General features: G+C 38.1%; 1 protein-coding gene and 4 non-coding genes across 5 annotated transcripts in view; 1 reads left to right on the top strand and 4 right to left on the bottom strand.

The window, feature by feature from the left end:
* The window catches only part of plekhg2 (pleckstrin homology domain containing, family G (with RhoGef domain) member 2), a 107,800-nt gene extending 83,061 nt beyond the window's left edge, over positions 1–24,739 (bottom strand). Inside the window, exons 1-3 of the mRNA XM_088078457.1 lie at positions 24,625–24,739; positions 21,534–21,691; positions 12,194–12,661 (exon numbers count right to left, since the gene is read on the bottom strand). The gene's annotated coding sequence lies outside the window, so the exon portion shown is untranslated. The remainder of the gene's footprint in view (positions 1–12,193; positions 12,662–21,533; positions 21,692–24,624) is intronic.
* On the top strand, positions 430–521 carry trnar-ucu (transfer RNA arginine (anticodon UCU)). Its single transcript is given in 2 exon segments — positions 430–466; positions 486–521. It is a non-coding gene; the product is annotated as a tRNA-Arg (tRNA).
* Positions 2,927–3,018, bottom strand: trnar-ucu (transfer RNA arginine (anticodon UCU)). Its single transcript is given in 2 exon segments — positions 2,927–2,962; positions 2,982–3,018. It is a non-coding gene; the product is annotated as a tRNA-Arg (tRNA).
* Positions 3,476–3,567, bottom strand: trnar-ucu (transfer RNA arginine (anticodon UCU)). Its single transcript is given in 2 exon segments — positions 3,476–3,511; positions 3,531–3,567. It is a non-coding gene; the product is annotated as a tRNA-Arg (tRNA).
* trnar-ucu (transfer RNA arginine (anticodon UCU)) lies at positions 4,679–4,770 on the bottom strand. Its single transcript is given in 2 exon segments — positions 4,679–4,714; positions 4,734–4,770. It is a non-coding gene; the product is annotated as a tRNA-Arg (tRNA).
* Positions 24,740–25,800: the final 1,061 nt, after the last annotated feature.

The raw sequence follows: 25,800 nt of genomic DNA, 5'->3' as shown, positions 1-25,800 counted from the left end.
CTAAAATAAAATAAATATATCAATCATTTTTCTTTCATTCTCCTAAAATCCTGGAAAAGCAGCAGAATCCTAGAAATGTTTTCTTTTAACTTTTCTTTTTTTTTTCTTGTCTTGTCACCCTCTTCCCATATTTATAAAAAAAAATAGGTGTCAAGGAGTTAAACTGCCAACATTATAATCTCAAAAGTCACACTATTACACAAAACTATTTAGTTAGTTTTCAACAAATGCATTTCCCACGAGGCTGGTCACGGACACAAAACAGTTTACAGAACACACACACACACACACACACACACACACACACACACACACACACACACATTGTGTGAACACAGATTCAGGTGAGGTTAAAATCGTGGTTTCTCGGGTTCAGAGCGGCACTTCATTTTTAGTTTTACTACATGAGTTTTCAGTGTCATGTCATGTGGCTCTGTGGCGCAATGGATAGCGCATTGGACTTCTAGCTGAATACTCAGGAAGTGATTCAAAGGTTGTGGGTTCGAGTCCCACCAGAGTCGAGTGTTATGGTTTGCATTGAAGCTGCACAAATCAACACTGTTTGTGCAAACTGTTGAAAATACAAACTAACGAATGTTGTTTGAAAAAAGAAAAGCTGTTTTATGTAACGGCAGAGGAATGAGGTTAAACTGTCTTGTGAAAGTCCTCCTGAGGGAAAGTCTGAGTCACAGACACTCTGACCTCTGACCTCTGTCTGTTAGCAGCTAAATCTGGACCACTCTCATCGTTTTGTTTTCAGGAGTTTGTAGCCAAGTTTACTCCAGTTTCTGCTCCGCTGGAGGGGCCGAAACAGGACAAGAACATTTTTTACAGGACCCAAGGAAGATGACTAACATGTAATCTAATTAGAAAAGTCAGTCTGAGAACGTGCTGACGGGACAAACGAGGAGAGAGAAAAGCTGACAGGGTTTTCTAACATTCATCACATGATGTGCTTATAAGACACGGTATGTACTAATCTTTGAAGTATACTGGTTTGAAGTTTATTTATATACATATATGTATGATTTTATACTAACGAGACACAGATCATTTGCTGTCAGATGTCAATCAACCAGTTACTTTAGAATGACACTAAGAGTTTTTGGGTTGTAAATAGAACTGGGATAGTGTCATGTGGGTTGTTGTATATAAAATTTGGGAAGCCGTATATAAAGATGAATGGAGGTAGGAATAAATAAGTGTGTCATTCTTCCTTCTCCTCTTCAAACATGTAATATTTAAGTTTAAGTGGCTAAACTATTTGTGGTTTTGTATAGGACTTCTTTTCTATCTTTTTGTTTTTGTTCATTGCACTTGATCATAAGGCTTGTTTGCTTATTTTTGTTTTGTTTTACTTGTTTTTTTACATGTTTGAAAGAAAGATTCATTCAATAATTCAAAGTTTTATTCAGAAAATGTAAGAGTTTTGTTTTCTAAGATCTCTTTCATCATCATTTTTGCAGCTGTGAGCAGCATCTATATTTCCTTTGTGCTTTGCTTTGTGGGACAATGGTGTCCACCGACCGCCGACTCAACAATGGGCCGTATTCACTCAGCGTTCTGACTGTTTGCATTATTCTCCATTTCTCATTTTTTTCCAATTTGAACATACAACATGCACCAGATCTGCTCACAATGCGTGTGTGGTTTGGATCTGGGACACAACAATTGATTAATGACTAACCCTAAAAGACAAACTGTAAACAGACTTGAAGAAAGTCCCTCGCCTAACAGCGTTAAGGCTGCAAACAATGTTCTGAAATGTAATTTCTGGGCCAGTGATGACAAAAGTTCTAAAAACAAAATATTTCTTCAAAGAAAAACATGACAATATTCAAATGCACCATCATGCACGTCATCAAAGTGTAAATATAACTGCAGCCCTTTATTCTGCTGTGTTCTGTTTTACTTTAGTCTATTGTCTCATGTTGAATTGTGGGAAGTGGAGTCCTCTCAGTGGACATGTTGAACCATCAACATGACGACTCTTTAAATCTGTCCTCAGCTGCTGCAGAATAAAGACTGTAAAACTACAGTGTGTGTATGTGTGTTTGGAAATCCCCTCTATTTATTTATCTGTGTGTGTGTGTGTGTGTCTCAAATTAGTGGAAAGAAACAAAATGACAGAGAGTTTTATGGGACGACTGGAATGATACCGCGACAGAGGGGGAGCAGTGATTCATGATGGGAATGTACAGAGACACAAGAGGAGGTGTCACACACACACCTGAACACAACTCTTACCACACTCACACACACACACCTGAACACAACTCTAACCACACACACATACACCTGAACATAACTCTAACCGCACACACCTGGTTTAAACCATAACCATGACAAACACATTAGAGCATTGTGTCTACAGATCTCAACAATGACGGTGTTTCTTTGGTCCCTAAATACCGTTTATGATAATCAGCTCCTGCGGGATTTGAGCCAACAACCTCTGAATCACTTATTGTGTGTTTCACCAGAAGCCCACTGCACCATAGAGTCACTGTGAGTCACAGATCAGCTGCCTTTCATCAGCTCAGTGTATAACTTGAGTGGAACTTGAACCAACAAGCTTCATATTTATACACCACAATGTTTCATTTTACATATTACAGAAACTATAAAAAACAGGATTCCTTGCAACAGACACACTTTTTACACAGAGTCGGTGCTATTACGTCACTTCTGTGCGCTTCTTTTGCATTTTTGCACAAAAACACACAACGGCAGCATCATGCAGCAATTTTAGATGGCATGCCAGCACTGCAGAAGTAAAAGAGGTGTGGTGTTTTACACAGCAGCGTCTGCCTCTATCTCTGTTAGTAACTTGCTTTAAGTCAGGACTGTGTCCCCCATGTCCCAACAATGGCGAGGCAAAGGAACAGCACCACATTGCTTAAATCAGCCTACTCCATATAAAACTTGACTCTGGTGGGACTTGAACCCACAACCTTTGAATCACTTCTTTAGAAGTCAACTAGAAGTCCAATGTGCTGTCCATTGCGCCACAGAGCCCCTTGCCAAAAAAAGAAAGGTCACACTTGAAAGGTTCAGTTTTTAACATCAGTGGGACTTGAACCAACATCCGTTACATATATATATGCACCGGAAAAGTTCATTTACACTGCATAACTCTTATCAAGAAGGCAAGGTATAAACGTCTGCATCAGTTACGAGGTGGAAGAACAGCATACGTTCATTAAATTTGCCTATGTGATTAAGTCTGGCTGGAATCCTAAAGTTTAAAGGCTCTCTGGAGAGTTTTACAGTTTCTAAATGTCAACTTTGATGGGACTCGAACAATGTGTACATGAGTGAGGTTAGGTTGCACGTAAAGCTCAAGTCTGTAGAGACTTGAACAAACAACCTTTGACTTTAATTTGAAGTACATTCTTTGTTTTAGCCAATGGAGTAATCCTGAAGTTTGGAGTTTCTTTGGAGAGTGTTGTCAATAACTACAATTTCTAAATATTGACTCTGGTGGGACTCGAACCCACAACCTTTGAATCACTTCTTTTGAGTTCAACTAGAAGTCCAATGCGCTGTCCATTGCGCCACAGAGCCACATACCCATGGGAAAGGTCACACTTCCCAGATCGAATTTTTAACTTCAGTGAGCCTGGAGCCAACAACCTTCATTTAATTTTCATTTACATAACACTACTTTTAGCCCTCATTCCCTTCTAAGTATTTACCCTGCCATTAAGTCAGTGTACTACTGTGTAAAACATGACTGTGATTGGACTCAAACCCACAGCCTCTGTTTATCTAAAAGTAACTATTGCTTTATCTGATGTAATTAATTAAAACAGAAAACCTGAAGTTTTTTCAGTAATTACAATTTCTAAATGACAAGTGTGGTGGGACTTGAATCAGCAACCTTAGAAACACTTCTGTAAAGTTAGAATAGAAGCGCAAAGCGTTATCCATTGTGCCATGGAGGTCCACGTCAGTTGGTGACCAGCTCAAGTATTGACACTAGTGGGACTCAAACCCACAACCTTTGAATCACTTCCTCTGTGTTTTTGACTGTCTTCAACACGAGGTCCAACATGCTGTCCACTGCATCACAGAGCCTTGGGTACATAAGTAGGGTTAGATTGCATGTAAAGCTTGGAGACTTTAACCAACAACTTTTGACTTGAATTTGAAATATGTTTATTATTTCAGCGAGTGCACTAATCCTGAAGTTTGGAGGTTCTCTGAAGAGTATTGTCAATAATTTCAATTTCTTAATATCAACTCTCGTGGGACTCAAACCCTCAACCTTTAAATAACTTCTTTTAAGTTCAACTAGAAGTCAAATGAACTGTCCATTGTGCCACAGAGCCACAAGCCCTTGAAAAAGGTCACACTTCCCAGATCTAATTTTTAACCTCAGTGGGACTTGAACCAACGACATTCATTTATGTGCCACAATGTTTCAATTACATAATATTACAACTAACACTCCTTCCCTTTTAGGTATCTAACCTATCTAACTATTATTTTAGCTGATGCAATTAAATTAAGCAGAAAACCTGTAGTTTTTTCAGTTAGTACAATTTCTTAAATGGCAACAGTGGTGGGACTTGAATCTACAAACTTAGAATCACTTCTGTAGAGTTAAACATAAATGCAAAGCACTGTCCATTGTGCCACAAAGGGCCCATGTCAGTAGTTCACCAGCCAAGACTGACTCTGGTGGGACTTGAACCCACAACCTTTGAATAACTTTGTTTGAGTTCTACTAGAAGTCCAATGCGCTGTCCATTGTGCCACAGAGCCACATGCTTATGGGTGAGGTCACACTACCCAGATCGAATTTTTAACTTCAGTGGGACTTGAGCCAAAAAACTGAATTTATGTATCAGAATGTTTTATTTACATAATACCACAAATAGCACTCCCTTTTAAGAATCTACTCTGCCATTAAATCAATGTACTGCATGTAAAACATGACTCTGGTGGGACTTGAAACCACAACCTCTGATTTTAACTGGAAGCAGCTTTAAGTTCATATTATGTTATTGTGGCTGATGCAATTAATTTAAGCAGAATCAATTGAAATTTGAAGGTTCTCTGGTTTAGGGTTACGGTTGAGTTCAACTAGAAGTCCATTGTGCCACAGAGGCCCATGTAAGTAAGTGACAAGCTCAAGTATTGACTATGGTGGGACTCAAACCCACAACCTTGAAATCACTTCTGTATTTTTGAGTGTTTTCAACTCGAACTCCAATGCCCTGTCCATTGCACGACAGAGACATATGCCAAAGCCAATTCCCACACTACAAGTCATAGACTTTACATACTTTATTACTTTTCTTTTCTCATGAAAAGAAAGCGTGTGTTTACTCATTCACATACACTCATTCATTCAACATTTTGGAATTTATTTAACTGAACAAACGCCTATCTCTTCAGTCCCACTTTTTTCTTTTGAAGTGCATTGAAATTCTGCTGTGTGTGTTTGTGTGTGTGTGTGTGTGTGTGTGTGTGCGTGTGCGTGTGCGCAAGCACATGCTTGTAAAATGAATATGGATACTCACTGTATGTATCTAGGAGTGTGTGTGTGTGTGTGTGTGTGTGTGTGTGTGTGTGTGTGTGTGTTGTTTATGATGTTTACTGCGTTACTCTGGGGTCGGAAACACTGCGGTATACATCTGTCGCCTGAGCCACAAACACACACACACACACACGCACACATACTGCTGTACGTCACAGTAAAGCCTCTGTCCAACCTCAGACGACGCTAAATTGTTGGACTAATTATTATAAACGACAAACACTGGTCGCTGAGGAAACGATCCTCCCACATCCCATAATTATGCTGCATGGGCTCGATATTAAAACTGCTTCCAAATACTTGAGATGGTTGGGGTGCGTTTGATTTCTGTTTGCCTGTTAAAAAAAAAAAAAATCAATGGCTACTTGTGTTTTTAAAAAGCTGCTCAGTCTCTCAGAAACAGGACAGCACAGAGGGACAGTAAAAAGGGAGGGACAGTTTGTAGGTTCACTGTTGTGGACAAATGGTATAAGGAAGGTGCTAAAAACACAAGTTGCTTTTGTCCCTGCTATACTATAAGTTAATCAAACTCTGTAAAAACAAAAACCTTCCATTAAAGTCAGACTGCTGCATGTAAAACTCAGTTTTGTTGGGACTTGAACACACAACCTTTGACTTTAACTATAAGTTAGAAGTTAGTCAGTACACCACCTAAAACCTTTGAGTCAAAGTAAAACTCCACGGGCATTTGTTTGTTAAGGATTTCATTCAAGCAGGATTCCTTCACTTACTTGCTTGTGTGCAGCCTGATTTGAACCCACAACCTTTAAATCACTTCTTTAGAGATTAACTAGACATCCAATGTGCTGTCCATTGTGCCACAGAGCCAAATGCCCATAGAAAAGATCATACTTCCCACATCAATTTTTCAGTTCGGTGGAACTTGAGCCAACAACCTTCATTTATGTTCCACAATGTTTCATTTACATAATAATAAAACTAGCATTCATTCCCTTTTAAGTGTCTACCCTGCCATTAAAACAATGCACTGCATGTAACTTGACTCTGGTGGGACTCGAACCCACAACCTTTGAGTTTAACACGAAGTAACTTTATAATTTTAGCTGATGTAAATAATTCAGGCAGGAATTCCAAAGTTCTAATGTCCTCTAGAGAGTTTTGTCAATAATAATAACTGCAGTTTCTAAATGATGACTGTGGGGAGACTGGCACCCACAACCTTTGAGTCACTTCTTTACAGGTTAGCTAGAGGCCCAATGCACAGTCCATTGTGCCACAGAAGCACTGTCATTCACAGACTGTTGGTGACAAAACATAAACAAAAGATTAAGTTTTTCTTCTAAACACATTACTTATTCACTAAATCACACTGCTGCATGTAAAAATCAACTCTGCGGGATTCGAACCCACAAACTTTGAGTTTATGCAGAAGTAAGTTTACTTTTAGCATAAAGGGTTTAATTCAAGAAGGAATCTTTGAGTGGGTGGGTTCTCTGCAGTCTTTTGCCTGTAACTGCAATATATAAAGGACAACTGGTGGGACTCAAACCCACCACCTTTGAATCACTTCTTAAGAGATTAACTAAAACTCCAAAGCGCTGTCCATTGTAAGTCAGTAACAAATAATCCCAAACTTTCAATGTTCACCGCTGTCTTTAATCGGTTCTAAAGTTCAACCTTAGTCGAACTTGAACCAACAACCTTTGCACTTCTGCAACACAATGTTTCATTTACTTATGACTTAAAATACAAACAGTACTTTTTCTTCTTCTAATAACTCAAAGATGACCCTATTCTATGACATTTAAAAACATTTTGTATCATATTTCATGCAAATCTAAGAGTTTAAATAGCCTCATACCATTGATGACCAGCTCTCAATATTGCCCCTGCTGGGACTCTAACCAACAACCCTTTAGTCACTTCTTTTATGTTTAACTAGAGGACGAATGCGCTGCACACTGCACCACAGAGCCACATGTTCTGTGAGAAAAGAAAAAAAAAAGAGTTTACAGCACAAAGTGAGACAAGAAAGAAACAGAGAAAGAAACAAAAAAAGAAAAAGTCGTTTTAAAGAACTTCACGGAGAGCTTGTATGAAAAGAGGGGGAGGAGAGGAGGAGAGGAGAGGAGGTGTGAAGGAGGAAGAGTAGGAAGAGGCTTCAGTGTCTCCAAACAAACTGAGTCCGCGTTGAAAGTCCTGCTTCATGTTTATTATTCTGACTCCCTCCTCTCCTTTCAGTCCACTTATGACCCTCTGCAGTCTGACCTCAGTTCTGTGACATTTCACCGCAATTAATCTTGATTTAACACTTTACAATTCCTTTAAAACAATGTGAAAAAATGAATTGGACCAAGTATGTGTTAATAATAACACAACACACTAAAATTACTTTCAAATTATGTGAAAAACTGGTTTTGTGGTCCTAGTTGCTAGTTAGTGTTTGTTATTTATGAGGGGGGAAAAATGTAAGCAAAAATGTAAAAAAGTCACCCAGCCACCCCCCTCCTCTGATGAAGTACAGTCCCACAACACCGACACAAAGGTTAAATGATGTCCTGCTGTGGACGCAGGAAAACATAATTTAACCACCTAAAAAAAATCACTCAGTTTAAGGGGAGACTATATCTGAATGTTGTCTCCTCTTTAGCTTCCACAGCAGCTGATGGAGGCAGCAGCAGAGCAGCAGCAGAGCAGCAGCACAGCAGCAGCACAGCAGCAGCAGAGCAGCAGCACAGCAGAGAGCAGCTTTGCCGTTCAGTCCAGTAAAATGTCTGTTTTTCTCAGTGTGGTGTTTTTGATATAACAGCTTCAAATCCCCGTCGGTAAGGCCTTTCTGACAGCAGGGTGAAACGCTGAAAATATTCTACAAATAACAAACAATTAAACTGATATAACTAATAATAAAAAATAATATAAATAATATATTTTAGGTGGCTTCCATATGATTCTGTGTACATGACGCAGTGTTTTTCTACCCCAACGTTATTGTGAATAAACAGCTCTGTGTTTCAGCCTGTATAAATATTATAAGATTATGTGTACTGGGACAAGAAGAGCAGTACAATTAAATATCCTAATCAAGTTATAACCGTAGCTCCAGTAAAATGTGCATGTAAACGTACTGATAGATGAACAACAGCTGACCGTTACTATAAAAGTGAGCAACTTGCAAAGGATTATGGGATACGGAGTGCACAGTAGCTGCACAAAAACTACATCTTTAAATCTGGACAAATAAACACATGAACAGGTTTGTTCTGTTTACAATCAAACAAAGAAAGACTTTTCTATTTCCTTACACAAGAGCCAACACCTTGCTCAAAGGCACTTCAAACCATGCGCACACACACACACACACACACTCATAATGCATCAGTAAGAAGTCAATCTGACCCAGTTTAGACACTGACGTGTTGTTTTTTTTGGAGGTTTTTTTTCTTGACTTGAAGCGTGTTATTAGTGAGATCGATGCTCCGAAGGACTGAGCTGTCATCTGGCTGCCAACACTCACACACACACACACACACACACACACACACACAAAATTATAATGCCATTAGTGTTTTTCTTCAGCACTAATCAAAGGGCCTTATTGGCTGACAGTTCAGCCTTGACACACACACACACAGCGTACAAAGCCAACACACACACACACACACACACACACACACACACACACACACACACACACACACACACACACACACACACACATCCTTCAGTTAAGTGGTGTGTGATTTGTCTTGTCTGGGTATTAGCCGATGAGAGATGAGTTTAAATGTGCCATAAGTCGCATAACATAACTCACCTCCACATTGTGTTTTCTCGACATTTTGAGAATATCGCTGAAGTTTTGCATTAATCTGTGACGGAAACCTGCCAATAGATGTGTTTTTAACAACAGTGGAGGAAGAAGATGTATCACAGTTCAAACATTCACTTGGATTGGGTCTGGACGTGAAAAAATGTTGCAGATCTGTTATAATCAGTTCCTTATTTCTGGGGCTCTCTGTCTCCATCTCTCTCTGACATTTTTTGTGTGGGAAGTTTGTTTTAACAAGAAGTGTTTGAAAGATGAGACGGAGAGAGAGAAAGTGACACAGAGAGCAAACAGGACGGGATCAGATTCATGTTACTGACATCAGCTGTCTTTGATAGCGCAGCTCACATGCACAGTGCTGCCATATCAGCCCAGTCAGCAGAAGAAAATGTTAGCACTGTACATTTCTGCAAACCACTAATACATTACAACTGTACGTTTCATACCGATCACATCAACGTTTCTAAGGTTACGTAGAGTAAAGGCTGACTTTGTCTTCAGGTGGTGGAGTGGATGGTCAGATGTGATTTAGCGAGACATCAGTGTGTTTCCAGCGGCTTTTTTGGCATCAAACTTGAGTGTTTTGTGACAATTTGTTGCTGTTTTCCAGCAGGGGGAGTGCCATGAGAAGTGGTTGTTTTTTCACTAAGACATCACTGCATTTCTTGCCTCCGGCTCTTCTTCTGCTCTTAGCCTCCGAAACGCTGGGACAGCCTGCCGGAGGATCTGAGAGGAGCTGCAAGTACTGATACTTTTAAACTAAAAGCCTATCTTTTTAGTCTTGCTTTTATGTAGTGTCGAAATATCACAATTTCACAGTTTATACTTACTCTATCTTTTAAGATCCAGTTTTTCTTATTTTGCATGTTGTGCTTGTTTTTGTTTCTTCAAACTGTAAGGCACTTTGGTTTGAAAGGAGCTATATAAATAAAAGTTGATTGATTGAGGATATTCACCCCCACACTGGAGTGTTTTCTGTGCCTAAACCTAACCACACGTTAACCACAGCATTGTTGAAGCTATATGTTAATATATCCGCTGCATAAAACTGTGCAGATGTATCTATGGTTTGCAGAATTGTACACTTTTTTTTTCTGGCGACTGGATTAGGCATTTTTTATCTAAAAGTAGGTAGAACTTAAAAGGTACATTATTACGACCTCCTCCACTGTTGCCTCATTTATTGTTGTGTTATCATAAAGGACACATGGAAGTCTGAGCTCTCACATTTTGGATGTTTTGCAGCCACATGCGCATCTTGGATTGTGGCACGTTTGTGCCAAATTTGAGGCAATTCCCTCAAGGCCATCTTCAGATATTTTGCTCACGACAATGAGAAGGATGCAAGGTCATACTGACCTTTGATCAGTAAAAATCTAATCAGTTCATCCATGAGTCCACTCCAACATTTGCGCAAAATTTGAAGTCCATCAAAGTGTTGTTGAGATACCGCTTCACAAGAAGCAGACTAATGCAAGGTCACAGCGACTTTTGACCACTAAAATATAATCACTTTACCCTTAAGTCTACTCAAACATTTTTGCAAAATTTAAAGATATTCCCTCAAGGCATTGTTTAGATAAGACGGTCACAGGAGTGGACGTTTCGTACGGACAGACTTCTAGAAAACATGATGCCTCCGGCCTCGGCTATCGCTGATGCAGAGGCAACAACAAAATGTGACAGTACATGTTTTGATTGTGGCATGCTGCCAGAAATAAATGAATATGTGGGAAAACCTGCAACATTTTCAAAGTTTGAAACACTTATCTTTGTGCATGCACAAACATTAATGAGCCACACAGCTATAAAATTAATGTAGTGAAGAAAAAGTACAAAACTTCCCTCTGAGATGTAGTGAATAGAAGTATAAAGCAGTATAAAATGGAAATACTCGTGTGAGGTACAGAGTAAATTCAGTCCATGATGAGTACAGTGACTGAGTAAATGTATTTAGTTACATGTCACCACTGTAGCTGTGTAACAGTGACTCTACTGAAGCAAATAAAGGAAAAACCAGCAGTCTGCGTTTAATAACTAAAAAACAAAAGCAGTTTGAAACAGATGACCTAGCAGATCCTTCAGTACACATCAGTTCAGTTAACTGCTGGTTAAAAAGTCCTCACAGCGCCGCCTACTGGCCACAATGCTCACTACAGACAGAGAGGACAGAAGTCACTGATGACTGAGCTGCTTGATCAGAAAATCAAAGAGGTTCGTCCTCTGGGGAGCAGCAGTGCAGTCAGTTCATATCATGCACACTAATTAAAGGTCAAGAGGTCAAATTAATGACCTCCTAAATACAATCAGAAGGAGCTCACAGAGGCATGACAATAATAATTCTCGCCATTTTCTTGCAGAAAAATGTATAACACACATTTTGCCAAGATGTTGCAAAAAGCACAGTCACACCAGTTTCTAAACTTGGACAAGAAGCAGCAGGCAGGCGGGCGGGCACACACACACACACACACACACACACACACACACACACACAGCTATATATCTGAGAGAAACTTAACAAGAGAGATAAAAGCAGAAAAAAAGCTTTTAAATGACTGATACTGTCATCGATTAGAGGGCCCTAATTGTGAAAGGGTATTTTTTTCTTCTATAATTTTGATGTTTAATTTATTTTTGTCTACATCATTTTTTTGTTCTTTTCATTTTTCATCTTTTATTTATGATTTTTTTTCTGCTCCCATTCATGTCTCTGGACACTTTGTCTTATACTGTTATTTTGGAGGGGTGTCCTCTATGAACCTCTCCTGTCTGTTTCATCTAATTTTTTACTTAGAAACCGCCAAAATAAAGAGTGACATAGGAGTGATTAAAGTGAAAAAGTGATTTAGTGAGTGTACCTCGGTGCCGGTTGGGAGCGGAGACATGAACGTCCAGCAGCCGGTGAGTCCCTGCAGACCCGCTGATCTCCTTTCTCCTCCCTCTCCTCCTTGCGTCTCTCGGTGTTTCTCCTCTCGGTGCTGCTGTCTGACCGGCCGCTCCGGACGCATTGGATTAAAATCTCCTCGGAGCGTTCAATAACTTCACACAAGTATTTCCAAACAAAACCTCTCAGTCCTCCGGCTCCTCCACTAACCTACTTGGCGAAGTTTTACGCACCAAAAAAAGACGAAAAACAAAAGGCAGAATCCATGCAGCATGTGTCCGCTCAGGTCTCCACGAAAAATCTGCATCCGCTTCAACATTTAACGTGGAGTTAAAAAAAGTCAAAGTTTGCGGCTGACAGCTCGGAGTGTCCCGGTGAAAGATGGGATTCGGGGGTTTGGAGATGAGCTCCGGGCGGCGGAGAGTCGGCGCGACCCCGTCTGCTGCAGGAGGGAGGAGAGGGAGGAGGGAGAGGGAGGAGAGGAGAGGGAGGAGAGGGAGGTCCGAAACTATCAGAGAGAGAACAACGAGAGAGATAGAGAGAGTTCAGCTGCTCACACGAGAACTAAACTCCGTCTAAGAAACAGTTTTCATAAGAGAGCAGATAAAGTTATCAGTTACCTTTGAGCTGTCAGACCAGCGTGTCCTCTCACGGGTGACACTGATTACACTCATTAAGGCTCTGCGTAATTAACTCCTCTGCAGGCTCATCTGCTTTAACCCTTTGAAACCTAAACTAATCGGCTTGATTTCTTTCACAGATGTGGAAAACAGGCAATGAGTAGCCCAACTTCGCGAGAACCGGCCCCAAAACTAGAAAGAAATTGGTCAAAAAGTACAAGAAAATGACCTGTGAATAAGCAATTAAAAAAGAAAAAAGTAGTGAAAAAAAAACAAATGCAAGCGACACAATGACCCCAAGAGAGTGGTGTATGCATTTCATATATATATATATATATATATATGAAATTGGTCATTTAAAGTAATTTTGTTGTACTTATATATATATATATATATATATATAAAAGAGTTATTAATGCAGTTTTATGGACATATGTCTCTGTTTTATTTAAATTATTATTTATTTAATTTATTTTATTTAAAATTGTAATTGTTTTGTATTTCTTTGTGGGTTTTTTTGTTTGTTTGTTTGTTTTTATTATAATAACTCATAATCCCCCAGCTAATTTTCAGGTCATTTCCTTGTCACTTTTACATTTTTTTTTTTTTGCATTTTATGGGATATATTTTGCCAAGTTGCTACTCGAGTTTGTCATATTTCCAAAAGAACGCAAGACAAACGACTTCCAAACTTGGAACAGACAGATGTCACATCTACACAGCGTTATTCACATCCATCTGTAGTTTCACTGTAAATCAATCAGTGATACATCTGGTATTTAAACACACACACACACACACACACACACACACAAAGAGGGACATTCTTGACCACATCTGTTCCTTCTAAGCAACCAGTTTACCAGTCTGCACCAGTCAGAGCTTTATACTGGACAAACACAACCTGAGGTAAACACACACACACACACACACACACACACACACACACACACACATTGATGGAATGCTGCACAAACAGAAACAGATGGAAGCAAGCGTGAACACTAAAAATACAGACACACACACACACACACACACACACACACACACACACACACACACACACACACACACACACACACACACACAGAGGGTAAACAGTGATGGTGAGCTGGCACTGCTCCTGACAGTGTTATTCCAAACTCAGACATTCCTCAACTCATTTTCCTCCCGACAATTACCCTCTGCATTGTGTGTGTGTGTGTGTGTGTGTGTGTGTGTGTGTGACTCCAGTTCACTGTGTCAAACTGTAACCTAAAATCTTTTCTTGCTGCAGCTGATTGAGCAGAATCCGTCTGGTGAGGCTGGTTTATCAGTTCATCACACCATCAGACACCTTGCGGTCTGATTTTATCTCCAAACGTGTCGCACCTGAATTATTTTAGAAGCCAATATACACAACATTGGCTCGTAAAACTTAAAAAATACAAACTTAAAAAAAAACATGCAGTTGCACAAAATAAAGGCCCATTGTGACTGGCAACAAAAAGATACCAAAAAGGTAAATGTGACTTAACTTAATCCATTAGGAGTTATATTAAATAATCTGGGGGGGGGGTAGAGTTTAACTATTGATAACAATATCAATCACAATATCGAACTTTTCCTCCATTGAAACATGAGATGTAGTCGACAGAATGCAGTCCAGCCATGTCCGCTCCACTCTCATTCTCCGATGGTGTCTCTGCCGGTGTCTCCGAATGTCGGCTCCGCCCTCATTGTCCTTCAGATGATCTCAGTCTCTTCTAGGACACCAAAATGTCTCAATCCGGTCCTGATTCTGTCATTTATTAGCGAGCTCGCTGCTCACAGTAACCGCTGAACACCGGAGTAAGAGGCCGCCGTCTCCCCCCTCCCTCCTTCTGCTCCGTGTGTGTGTGACGGGGACATGATGAGAGGACATGATGAGAGGACACGCTGGACGCGGTTTGAGTTCAGGTGTAGTGAGTTTCCAGCTCGGTTCTGCTGAGAGAATAAACTGATGTCTGATGTTTGATGTAAATGTGCAGAGATCACAGCAGAGCCGTCACTTAGGGACGGTTCTGTAGCTGCTTCCTGACAGTTTTGGGAATTTGATGCATATCGTGATATATAGCGATATCGACTGATATGAAAAAAATGAGCATGATAAGACTTTTTTCCATATTGCCCAAGTTTAGCTAAAATATATTCTTACAAACTGCCATCTAACGTTAATTTCAGTTTCTCCAGTTTAAGATGCTGCATCACCTCCCTCAGCCACAAAATAAAAAATAAACTTTTAACAGCAAATGTACGCTAGCGGCCGAGGCTCAAACCCTCACTCACATGCTGAGGGAGCAGCCATCAGGAGCAAATTTGGGATTAGGTATCTTGCTAAAGGATGCTATGACATGTTGACTGAAGGAGTCAAACTCTAACGGACCAAATAATTAGTGGACGGCCTGCTTAACCTCCTGAGCCACAAAAACCTGCTCTGCCATTGAACGTTTGAGAGGAAAAACATGTTTTAGAGCCAAAACAAATCAGACCACAGAGTCCTCATATAGAAGAAGACGTGAATTATCGCCAAAATAAGATATGTTTTGTAAATTTCAATAAACATCTGTTTCCATTCTTCATCTGTTATTTGTATTTCTAACTCTTTTCTTTCGTGAAGTTCGTTGTTTTTTCCTGTTTTTCTTGTAGTATTTCACACTTTGCTCATCGTGTTTTTTGAACTGTCCAGCGCCGATGACTTTCAGGAGTTTCTTCTTCTACTTCTTCTTTCTTCTTGGTGAACTCAGAGAGAGCTGTCGTCGCTGGGTTTCGTGTCTCGCCTGCTTCCCGTGCACAGGATCAGCTAACAGCCTCGCATGAAGTCACCGCAGCTCCTATTGATATTCCATCTCTAATAACCGACCACATTTCCACTGCTAATGACACAGCGGCAGCCATCTTGGCTCCTGTTTGCTGTCTCATTATAGGATATCTGAGAAACTGACGGCAGAGCGGCGGCACAACGCGCCCAAAACCTCCAGACCTGTGTGTGTGTGTGTGTGTGTGTGTGTGTGTGTGTGTGTGTGTGTGTCAGTGGTGGAATGTACCATTCTTAAGTACAATTTTGAGGTATTTGTACTTGACTTATGTATTTCAATATGTCACGTTCTTATTGTGGCCCTGAGGGTCAAAACACCTCAACATTTCCAAAAACAAAACATTTCCCCAAACATTTGCCAACACTTTTCCAAAATATTTCTTAAAAAACATTTCTCCAAACAAAACAACATTACAGAAAAGAAAACACTTCCCAAAATACTACATTTCTCAAAACAAAACTACATTTCAGAAAACAAAATTTTTCAGTAAACACTGCATTTCCCCAAAAACATTTCCAAATCAAAATAAAATATTACAGAAAAAAGAAAATTTTCCCAAAATACTTCAACATTTCCTAAAACACCAAAATTCCCAAAACACTATATTTATCAAAACAAAACTACATTTCAGAAAACAAAACTTTTCCCAAAACAAAACTACAACTGTTCCCAAATCATTTCCAAAATAAAACAAAACAACATTACAGAAAGCCTCATTTCCCAAAACACTACAACAGTGAGTGGGGATCACACGTGGTGCCTTAACATAAGCAAATCATTTTTTTAAACCCATCACCACTATAGAGATTTGAACCAGCAACCTTGTGGACTAAAGGCAAACACTCCACCACTGAGCTACACCTGCAACAGCACAGCTGTGTTTCCACCAAAAGCCTCTGCAGGAACATCATATTACACCAAAACTAAAACATTGCAGGTTTTTTTGATGTTGCATGTCATAGCTTATTTGCAGCACCTGAACACTCCAATTATTATTTTCACCAGGAGAGTTCAGGACCAGAAACGTCCTAAAATCCTAGAAATAAACTAAAACATCCTTGCATATTTGCAGCATCTGAATTGGTGAGAAAACATTCGAACATTATTGTCAACAGATCCTCTGAAATACATCAGCGCACTTAACCTCAAATTGGAGTCTTTGTTGAAAAAACAAGATAAAAATTAAAGTGTAGTCACCTGCAATCTTTTTTTGCTTTTGCAAGTTTTTTTACAAATAAAAAATACTGTCTCAACGTGTTAGCTAACTTTGCACTTGCAACTTTGTACTTGCATGTTCTCCGCTGCGTCCTTGTTGATCAACAATGAAATTTCAGAAATTCACAAATAGAATTCAATACAAAATCACATCGGACGACGGGCGCAAGGTTTGAAATTTGACTCCCACACTCACACTGAGCAAACAGTCCTGTGTGACATACCTGAGGCGGGACTCAAACCCACAAAAAAACTGCCTCTATTCATTGAAGGTCAGTGTCCTAAACCACTAGACCATCTTCAGCACAGATCACTGTGCAGAATCAGAGAGAGAAAGATCAGACTGAAGCTGCACAAGCTTCCCCTCCATCAGCCTTCAGACACACAAAGTTTACAGACTGAAAGCTGCTGTGTTCTTTAAGACGGTTCTGGAGGTTCTTCAGGTGGTTCTCATGTTCCTTTAGGGTGTTTGAGTTTTCACTGAGGAGGTTAGCAAATTTGGGTGGTTCTCGGAGTCCTGTAAGATGTTCCAGTGGCCATTTAGGAGGTTCAACAGGTCTTGGTAAGAATGAGCAATAAAAGAAGAAATGACCAAAAAATTTGCAAGAAATTAGTAAAATATACAAGAATATTACTTGAAAATTAGTAAAATAAATAAATGAATCAAAGATTAAAAAAAAAAACACACAAAGAAGAAGAAAACAGCATATAATAGAAATGCTGTCCTCAATATATGGACATATAAGAACAACACACAGGAAAAATGTTTGAAAAGCAAAAGAAAATGAAAAAAAAAACACAACACAGAAGAAATATTAAAAATCTGAATGCAGTATTTATACAGTGTAGTATTAGTACTTTCACTGCAGTTAGGATCTGAATATTTCCGCCACCTTCTGCTCTCAGCGTGTTTATGTGGAAATGTGTGAGTGAAGAACAAACCCATGAGGGGGAAGCCAGAGGTCAGAGGTCATCAGCTGGAGGAAAGTGTGCGTGTGTGTTGTGTGTGTTGTGTGTGTTGTGTGTGTGTGTGTGTTTTAAAGCAGGAAGAAGACACAGCGTAAAAAGCTGCAGGTGGCCTTTAAAAGCTGGTCAGACGTGTTGAGCTCAGTTACAGTAAACAGACTCTCCTGTAAAGAGTATTTATACTACAGCCGAGTGTATTTACACACAGCAGCGTGAAGAGGCTGCTTCCAGCACATATTTAACCTCTCGAAAACTTAAGCAAATTGGCTTGATTTATTTCAAAAACACAGGAAGAAGGCAATGACAAACGGAGGAAGAAATGAGCCAAAAAAGTCTGGTCAAAGTGCTCTGATGGTTTAAGTATGTATAGAGACTGAAACACAACCAGTTTCTGACAGAGTGCAAATAAAACAAAATAAAAGCAATAAAGATCATCGATGACGTGCAAAAAGTAAATGTGCACGATGACCAGCTTGCACGAAAAAAATTACCCAAAAATCAGCAAGAATTTCATTTTAAAAAAATTTAAAAATCTTGGAACCAACCAGCTCACCTGAAAAATGATTTGGCTAAATTAAAGAAACTAACTTAATAGTTTGCCTCGTCTACTTTAGAGTTATGACAATTTAAATGAATTATAGAGCTGCGAGTGCACTACACTGAGTTGGGGGAATTAGCTTCTCTTTTACAATCAAAGGCATTTTCAAGTAGGGCGCACTGAATAATCTATGCAAAACACGCGTTTTTAGGTAGGAAAATGTCCTTTGTGTTGTAGCTTTTTTTAGGTTTCAGGTCCCTAATTCATAATCTTAACTCTCTGAATGTGAAGCAGTCAGGGGAGGGGACCTGAAATCCTGAACTGAAGGTGGAGAAAAGTTAAATTATTAGGTTACTACTATGGAGGACGGAAACTGACAATAAATAAATAAATGTGTCAATAAATAAATGAAAATGCCAAAAATGATAATATTCATTTAATTTTCCATTTTATTTATCAATGTATTTATTTTTCCTATTTAATTTTAAATTTTATTTATCAATTTATTCATTTTCATATTCATTTGCTCATTTATTTATGTATTATTTTTTCCACTATGCGTATAAATCTCCCGATTTATTTAATTTCCCATTGTATTTCCCACTCTACTTTTTTATTTATTCATTTTAAAATTATTATTTATATTAATTTAATTATTATATTAATTTATTTATTTATGCATTTATTTAGGTATTATTTTCCTATTTGTCTTAACCTACATTTATTTCCTCAAACATATTAACTTCTCCTTTTTCCCTTTTCCACCAACGTTTCCACGTCATTACGCAGTTGATCAACATCATCTGTCACTTTCAGTCCTCTATATTACAACTTGAATTTTGTTTTTAAATCAAATAACACAGAAATTTGAGTTTAAATTGCACAGAAAATTAAGTAAATTAGGTAATTAACAACATGACTGCGTCAACACGACTCATCAAAAATATGTTTGCAATTTAGAAGATTTATCAAAATCAATAAATTATTTTTATCCTGCAACCAAGCATTAAATTAGTTGGTGTTGACTGGTTGAAGTTACTTTTTAGAGAGACAAACGTGCAGTAAAATAAAAAAACTTTAAACTTCGCAGTTCACGTCAGGGAAACAAGGACTTGAGACAAGACTTGAACTAAAGGACACAAAAGCTCTGTGAAAGTGTCCTCCTGTCTGACGTTAGTGAAGACACTCTAACTGATGTCTTTTCTTCTCTGCAGTCCAAAATGTCTCCTGTCACAGCTGGCAGACGTCTGTCTTAGCTCATCTCTCTCAAATTATAAAAAAAGTTTTATTGGAGAGAATATTGAGGTCGCAGCTAAAATTACTTCTTACTGGATCTAAGGTTTCCATGACAACCTGCTGCACATCACAGCTCACCTGTCGCTCGGTGCAGATGTCGGGTCGTGAACAGACAGATGTTTTCTCTCTGCAGATTTACTGCACTCAGTTTTTTGGGGTTTTTTTCTGTCTCGTTCTTAAAGCAGATTTTCTTCATTAAATCTGAATTCTGCTCACATCGTTTTTACGGTCTCTAATTAGCAGAAGAGAGGAGACGCTTTCCAACCCTGCTGCTGATTACAGACCTGCAGAGTGTGTGTGTGTGTGTGTGTGTGTGTGTGTGTGTGTGTGTGTGTGTGTGTGTGCGCGCGTGTGCGTACGTGCGTGTGTGTGTGTGTGTGTGTGTGTGTACGTGCGTGTGTGTGTGTGTGTGTGCGTGCGTGTGTGTGTGTGTGTGTGTGTGTGTGTGTGTGTACGTGCGTGTGTGTGTGTGTGTACGTGCGTGTGTGTGTGTGTGTTTCGTGGAGCCATTTTGCTCTAATCGCTCCGCATCTTTGCCAAGAAGCACTTACAGCTGCGGTGTGTGTGTGTGTGTGTGTGTGTGTGTGTGTGTGTGTGTGTGTGTGTGTGTGTGTGTGTGTGTGACCTAGATGTTGGTTTGGGTTGTGGTCTCTGGCCCGCGACTGGACGAGTGAGCCTCGACACCACACAAAAAACCTCTGGGTGTGTTCGGATCGGAGGTGAACGCTGGTTTTCAGCTCTGTCAGAAACTAGTTTAACGCCACGTTCACGTGACGTCGGAAGGTCGTTGTTTCCGAGTTGAGAAGTCGTTCTTCTGACTTTTTTTGTGTTTGTGAGCTTTGAGGTGGTAAAGTGGGAACATCATGAAGCTACAAAGAAGATGCTAAGAGCGTTTAACCCTTTGAAACCTCATCAGTTTCATGTGCTTCGTTCAAACACTTTTCTAAAGTATGTGAACCTTTGAAAACCGATCAGATGTTGGCTCCATTACTCCGGAAAACGTGGAGAAAAAGGAAATCACCAACTTGGCAAGATATGTGCCAACAATTACAAGAAATTAGTAAAAGGTGACAAGAAAATTACTTTTGAAAAGTTTTTAAAAGAGAGAAGGAGTATTGGAAAATTATCTAAAAAAGGGAAAATGTTCAAAAAACTATATTTATAACTATAGTATTTTTAAATTTAAAGTCATGTTACAAAAAATAAAATACATTAAATACAATATGTTTTTAAACAATTTCTTGTTTGTTTTTGCTTTTTATTTTTTGACTTATTTTCAGGTAATTTTCTTGTAACATTTTTTCTAATTTATTTGCGATTTTTTGGGCCATTTCTTGTTAAGTTCTCCCCATGTTTTAAAAGAAATCAAACCAACATGTGTAAGGGTTAAACTAGAGGTTGATAGCTGTTTCCAGTTTATTTATATTTTTATATAATGTTTAATTTTTTATATATTGTATATAATATACTTTTCTATATTTTTATATCTAATCTAGGTCACTCGACACGGACAGCAGTTAATATTAATATAATACCATATTACACTTTACATCAAGAAATCAATATTTAATATGTAAAAAAGTTTCTTACCATTGACTACACATTGACATTAATCGCCATGTTTATGTATTTACAACGTTTAGTCGGCGACACGTGTGATTCAGGCTTCCTCTCCGTATGATTTTATGCGAGACATCATCCTTTTTAGTGTGTTTTCAGTTTGATGTCTTTTTATTTCCATCTTAAAAGTCGCGAAGGAAAACATTCTTCCTGCAGCAGATTTGTCTGAAATCTCCTGAGCGACTCACTCCGTCTCTGTCGTACATGTCTTGTGTCTCCTACCTTCTGTCTCTGTCCTTCCTCCATCTTGTCTTTTTCCATAGCAACATCAAGGGCGTCCACCCCGACCTCTGACCCTCAGTCCAACATGTCAATGACCAGGAAGACAACAGGAAGTGACCCTGAACTGTGCGGCCGAGAAACGTGATGCTCTCAGTATCCTAAAAAAAAAAAAAACACTGGTCAACAGGGTCAACACAAAAAATCTATATTCTCATACTATAAACTGTTGTTAAATTCGGTGTTAAATTGTTTTCTATAAACTTTAACATTCCTCATATGTTTATGAAAGTTTCAACCATGTTCCTACATTACCTCAATAACAGATGATATGATTTATGTTTGAACTCTTCCTTCAAAGAAGAAAGCTATTAACCCTTTGAAACCTGATCAAATTGGCTTTACGTCTTTCCATTTCAAGTCCTGAGTAACATTATGAGTTTTTACTTTTATTTCATTTATTTATTACCTTTTTTTTTTCTTTTTTTGTATTTGAAACACCAGAGGCAGGATAAAACCTATAAATTGAAAGATATAAATAAAATAATAATAGAAATACAAAAAAAACTTGTAATGTTAATCATAACTTGAAACTTATTCCCATGTTTTGGAAAGATGTGGGTTTCAAAGGGTTAATAGCTTTCTCATTGCCTCCAATTTCATGAACACTCAATTATGTAAAGTTAGAGTTTAAACGGCCTATAAATTAAAAGATATAAATAAATAAATAATTAGCATGGTAACAATAATTATTATAAATGCAACTTTCTGGACATTTTCCCCTGTTTGTAATCATCATCTTCTAATATTTTTTTTCTCTTATTCACGCCTTTTTTTAAAAAAAAAAACCTAATTTTCAAGGTCTTTGTCTTTTCCTAAATTCCTGCAGTTCATATGGCATATCTTGCTGAGTTGCTCTTTGCCTTTTCAGTCATGTCTTCAAATGAAAAATAGATAAATGTCAAAGATTTAAGTGCATGTTTCTGGCATCTGAACGCAGCGCAAGAAAACTGGTTTCTTTTCACATTTCAAAGGGTTAACACAACTGTCTAAACTGACAGAAAACAGGATGAGCTGAGGTTGGGTGCAGCATTAAAAGATTCAGACTATCAGCGTCAGTGTGAGCTGCAGCTGCAGACTCTGACGAGTGTAATCAGCAGCACGAGGCTCACCTGCACAGGTGCTCCTCCTGCACATATAAAGCAGAGTAGAAGCAGAGCTCCTCACTGAAACTCTCTGCTCTGCAGCTTTTATTTAATTTCCTGTTTTTACAGCATGACAACCATCCACTCTCTACTGACTGATCCCTTCCACCTACTTGTTTGACATGTTTGATTTATTTTGTGCTGCATTTAGACGCCTTTCACACGCATTTAAACCTCTGTAAACACAGTGAATTGGTTTGATTTCTTTTGAAAACTTGGAGGAAAAAGGCAATGAGCAGCTTGCCAAGAAATGTCAGGAAAATGAAAAAAATAATTAAAAGAAAGTAAAAGGTGACAGAAAATGTCAACAGTTAGCTGTGAGGAAATTATTAGACATTCTCCCAAAAATAAAAGAAAAATGTCCTGAAAACATATTCATAATTCCCATGATACAGTTAAAATTATGTCAAACAACAAAAATTAAACTCTTTGTCTTCTTTTTCATATATATTTTCTTTATTATTTTTGGGGCAGTCTTAATAGGACAGCACTCCAATTAAAGCATTTTTTATTGCCACACAGATGTTTCGGGTCAGATGCCCTTCTTTTTAAAACAATGAAATTTTCACAGGTGTGATTAATCCACAAATGCAAACGACACAGTACATCCCAGCAGGGTAAGCTTTTTTTAAGATTTTCACAAAACTTTAATCGGAGTGCTGTCCTACTTTGACTGCTTTTATATCCATTGTGAGGATTCGGCACCGACTTTTAACTAGTTATATTGCGAGTGAGTGCATTGTATTTGTGTTTTGCTTAATTAAGGGGTCATTTCTTGATAAGTTGCAATTTGCTGTGGTTCCAAAGGGTTAATAAATCACTGTTTCTTCACCCATGTGTCTCCTAAGCTGTAACACAGATAATCAGATAAAACTATCACCCTGCCAAAATCTTTTTTTTTTTTAATGGAGAATTTTCACCTCAATTTGACAGCACACAATACACACTAATACTGCACTATTATTCAGAACATGACATTTGAATTTGAAACAAGTCATGAAAACAGAGTATTGTTTACATTTTTTTATTCTGAATTCCAAACTTAGCATTTTCTGATTAAGATGTGGAATATGTTGAAATATCAGGAAAAAATGACCCAAATATTAACAAAAAATTGAAAACAAAAAGAAAAAGAAAAGTCAAAAACAAAACGTGCTTAAAAATTATTAGAACTATTTACACAATTTTAGTTATACAATCACGATCACAATCCCACACACTTCTTTTTCAGTATATTTATTTATAAAATTCTAATTTTAATGTAATTTCAACTGTAATTTGATTTGTTACAGTCACTCTGATGCCAGAATAGAGAATTACAGCTGTAGAAATAAGCACCATCATGTTTAAATATTTTTTTAATATTACATAATATGCCAATTGTTTGCTCTTTCTGACATATTTTGTATTTTCATAAATACGCTCAGTACCTGTAAACATAAATGTAAATTACAGTCATCTCTAATCTGTGCAAATTTAAATTATAATAAGGGTAACGTGCTGTGTGTAAAGTGTGTAGATAAAAACTTTAAAACTGTGCAAATGCTACAGTGAATGTGGCGTTAGCCTGCCTTTGCTTTATTTGTAACATTACAGCTAAGCTAACGTTAACTGTTTTTAGCTGGTTGAGCTTTAACTATAACTTTTTGCTGCAGTTAACACCGATGTCCGACTGTCAAAGAATAAAAATATTAAGTTAAACAGATGACAGGATGCGCTAACGTCTCCAAGCCGAAGTCGGTTTTAACGTTAGCAGCTATTAGCTAACTTAAGCTAGCGTTACGAAGCTAAAGTTCGCTGCTAGGTGACGTTTTACACGATGTTAACAAAGTACGTTAAATATTATTGTCACTTTGCCGCTATTTTTTTCTAAAACTACGTTGTCTTACCTTAGAAAAAATGAAGAAATCCTTATTTATCTTCTTTACAGCAGGTTTGCCGACTCTCACCGGGGCAGGTGAGCGCCGAGCGGGGTGCGCGCGCGCGTTGAGGCTCTGTCTCGCGCTCTCAGGCAAACAGAGGAGCGAAGTGATGACGTGTTTTTGTAGGCCAATCTTTACAGCTGAGGGCGACGTTGAGCCAGGTAATGTGGGACATCAGGTAAAATGGGACGAAGACGATTTTACATCTTTAAAAAAAATGATAAAAATGTACTTTTTATTGATTTGAGATGCCTTAAATGGGCAGAAGGAAAGCTATGTGGCAGAAGGTTTTTTAATGTTGGTAATAAGTTGTAGCGTGTTGCTTTTTGTTCAATTTTTTGACTTAAACATAAAATGTTTTCATATTACACTTTAATTTTGAAGTGAAACCAGCCTGTTTTTAGGCCACCAGGCGTCATAAAATTATGACGTATGCTATTGCGTGCTAGTTTACCACATTTTAGACATTTTTTGAGTATTTGTGTCACTTTGAAGAAAAAAAATAAAATTAATGCTTTGAGTCCATGTCCTGCACTTTTAGACAATATGGCACCAAGGAAACGGTCAGCGAGAAAACAGGGAAGATTTAATTATTATTTATTATTTAACTACAATTTTTTTTAAAAACTTGATTGTCCCACTTTACCTTACTTTCTGTCGCATTTTATCTGAATCTTTTTTCATCAGAGATGTTAGGGTTTTCAACGTGTTTGAAGGTCTAAAGCTTATAAATGATTTTATTTAACAATATATTTTCATCATAGAAATGTAGCAGAGAATCATAACAAGTCATAAAATAGGAACAGGAACAGTACGGGGTGTGTAATGAAGTCTGTTTCAGAAGAGCCTTGACTTTGTATAATGTAATAATTATATAATATTAATATATATAATATATAATATAATCTGAATCTGATGTTATAAGAAACTTTATTACTCTATAATTTATAAACAGACTTATAAAACACATACATGAAATTTTAATGTAATGGAGATTCTGATGTCACTGTGAAGTGTTTCTGTATATTTGTTCCTAAATGCACGATGTTTTTGGTTGTGTGTTTGGTAACGTGCATACTCATCAGCGCTTACACACATGTTTGACCTCCTGTGAGCATGAGGTCATGTGCTTTACAGTAAGAG

The sequence above is a fragment of the Plectropomus leopardus genome, chromosome 6 (assembly GCF_026936395.1).
Source record: "Plectropomus leopardus strain MGB_pleo_1.0 chromosome 6, ASM2693639v1, whole genome shotgun sequence".
Lineage (NCBI taxonomy): Eukaryota > Metazoa > Chordata > Actinopteri > Perciformes > Serranidae > Plectropomus > Plectropomus leopardus.
The sequence above is the reverse complement of the archived record's forward strand: the minus strand, read 5'-3'. Positions and strand labels throughout refer to the sequence as shown.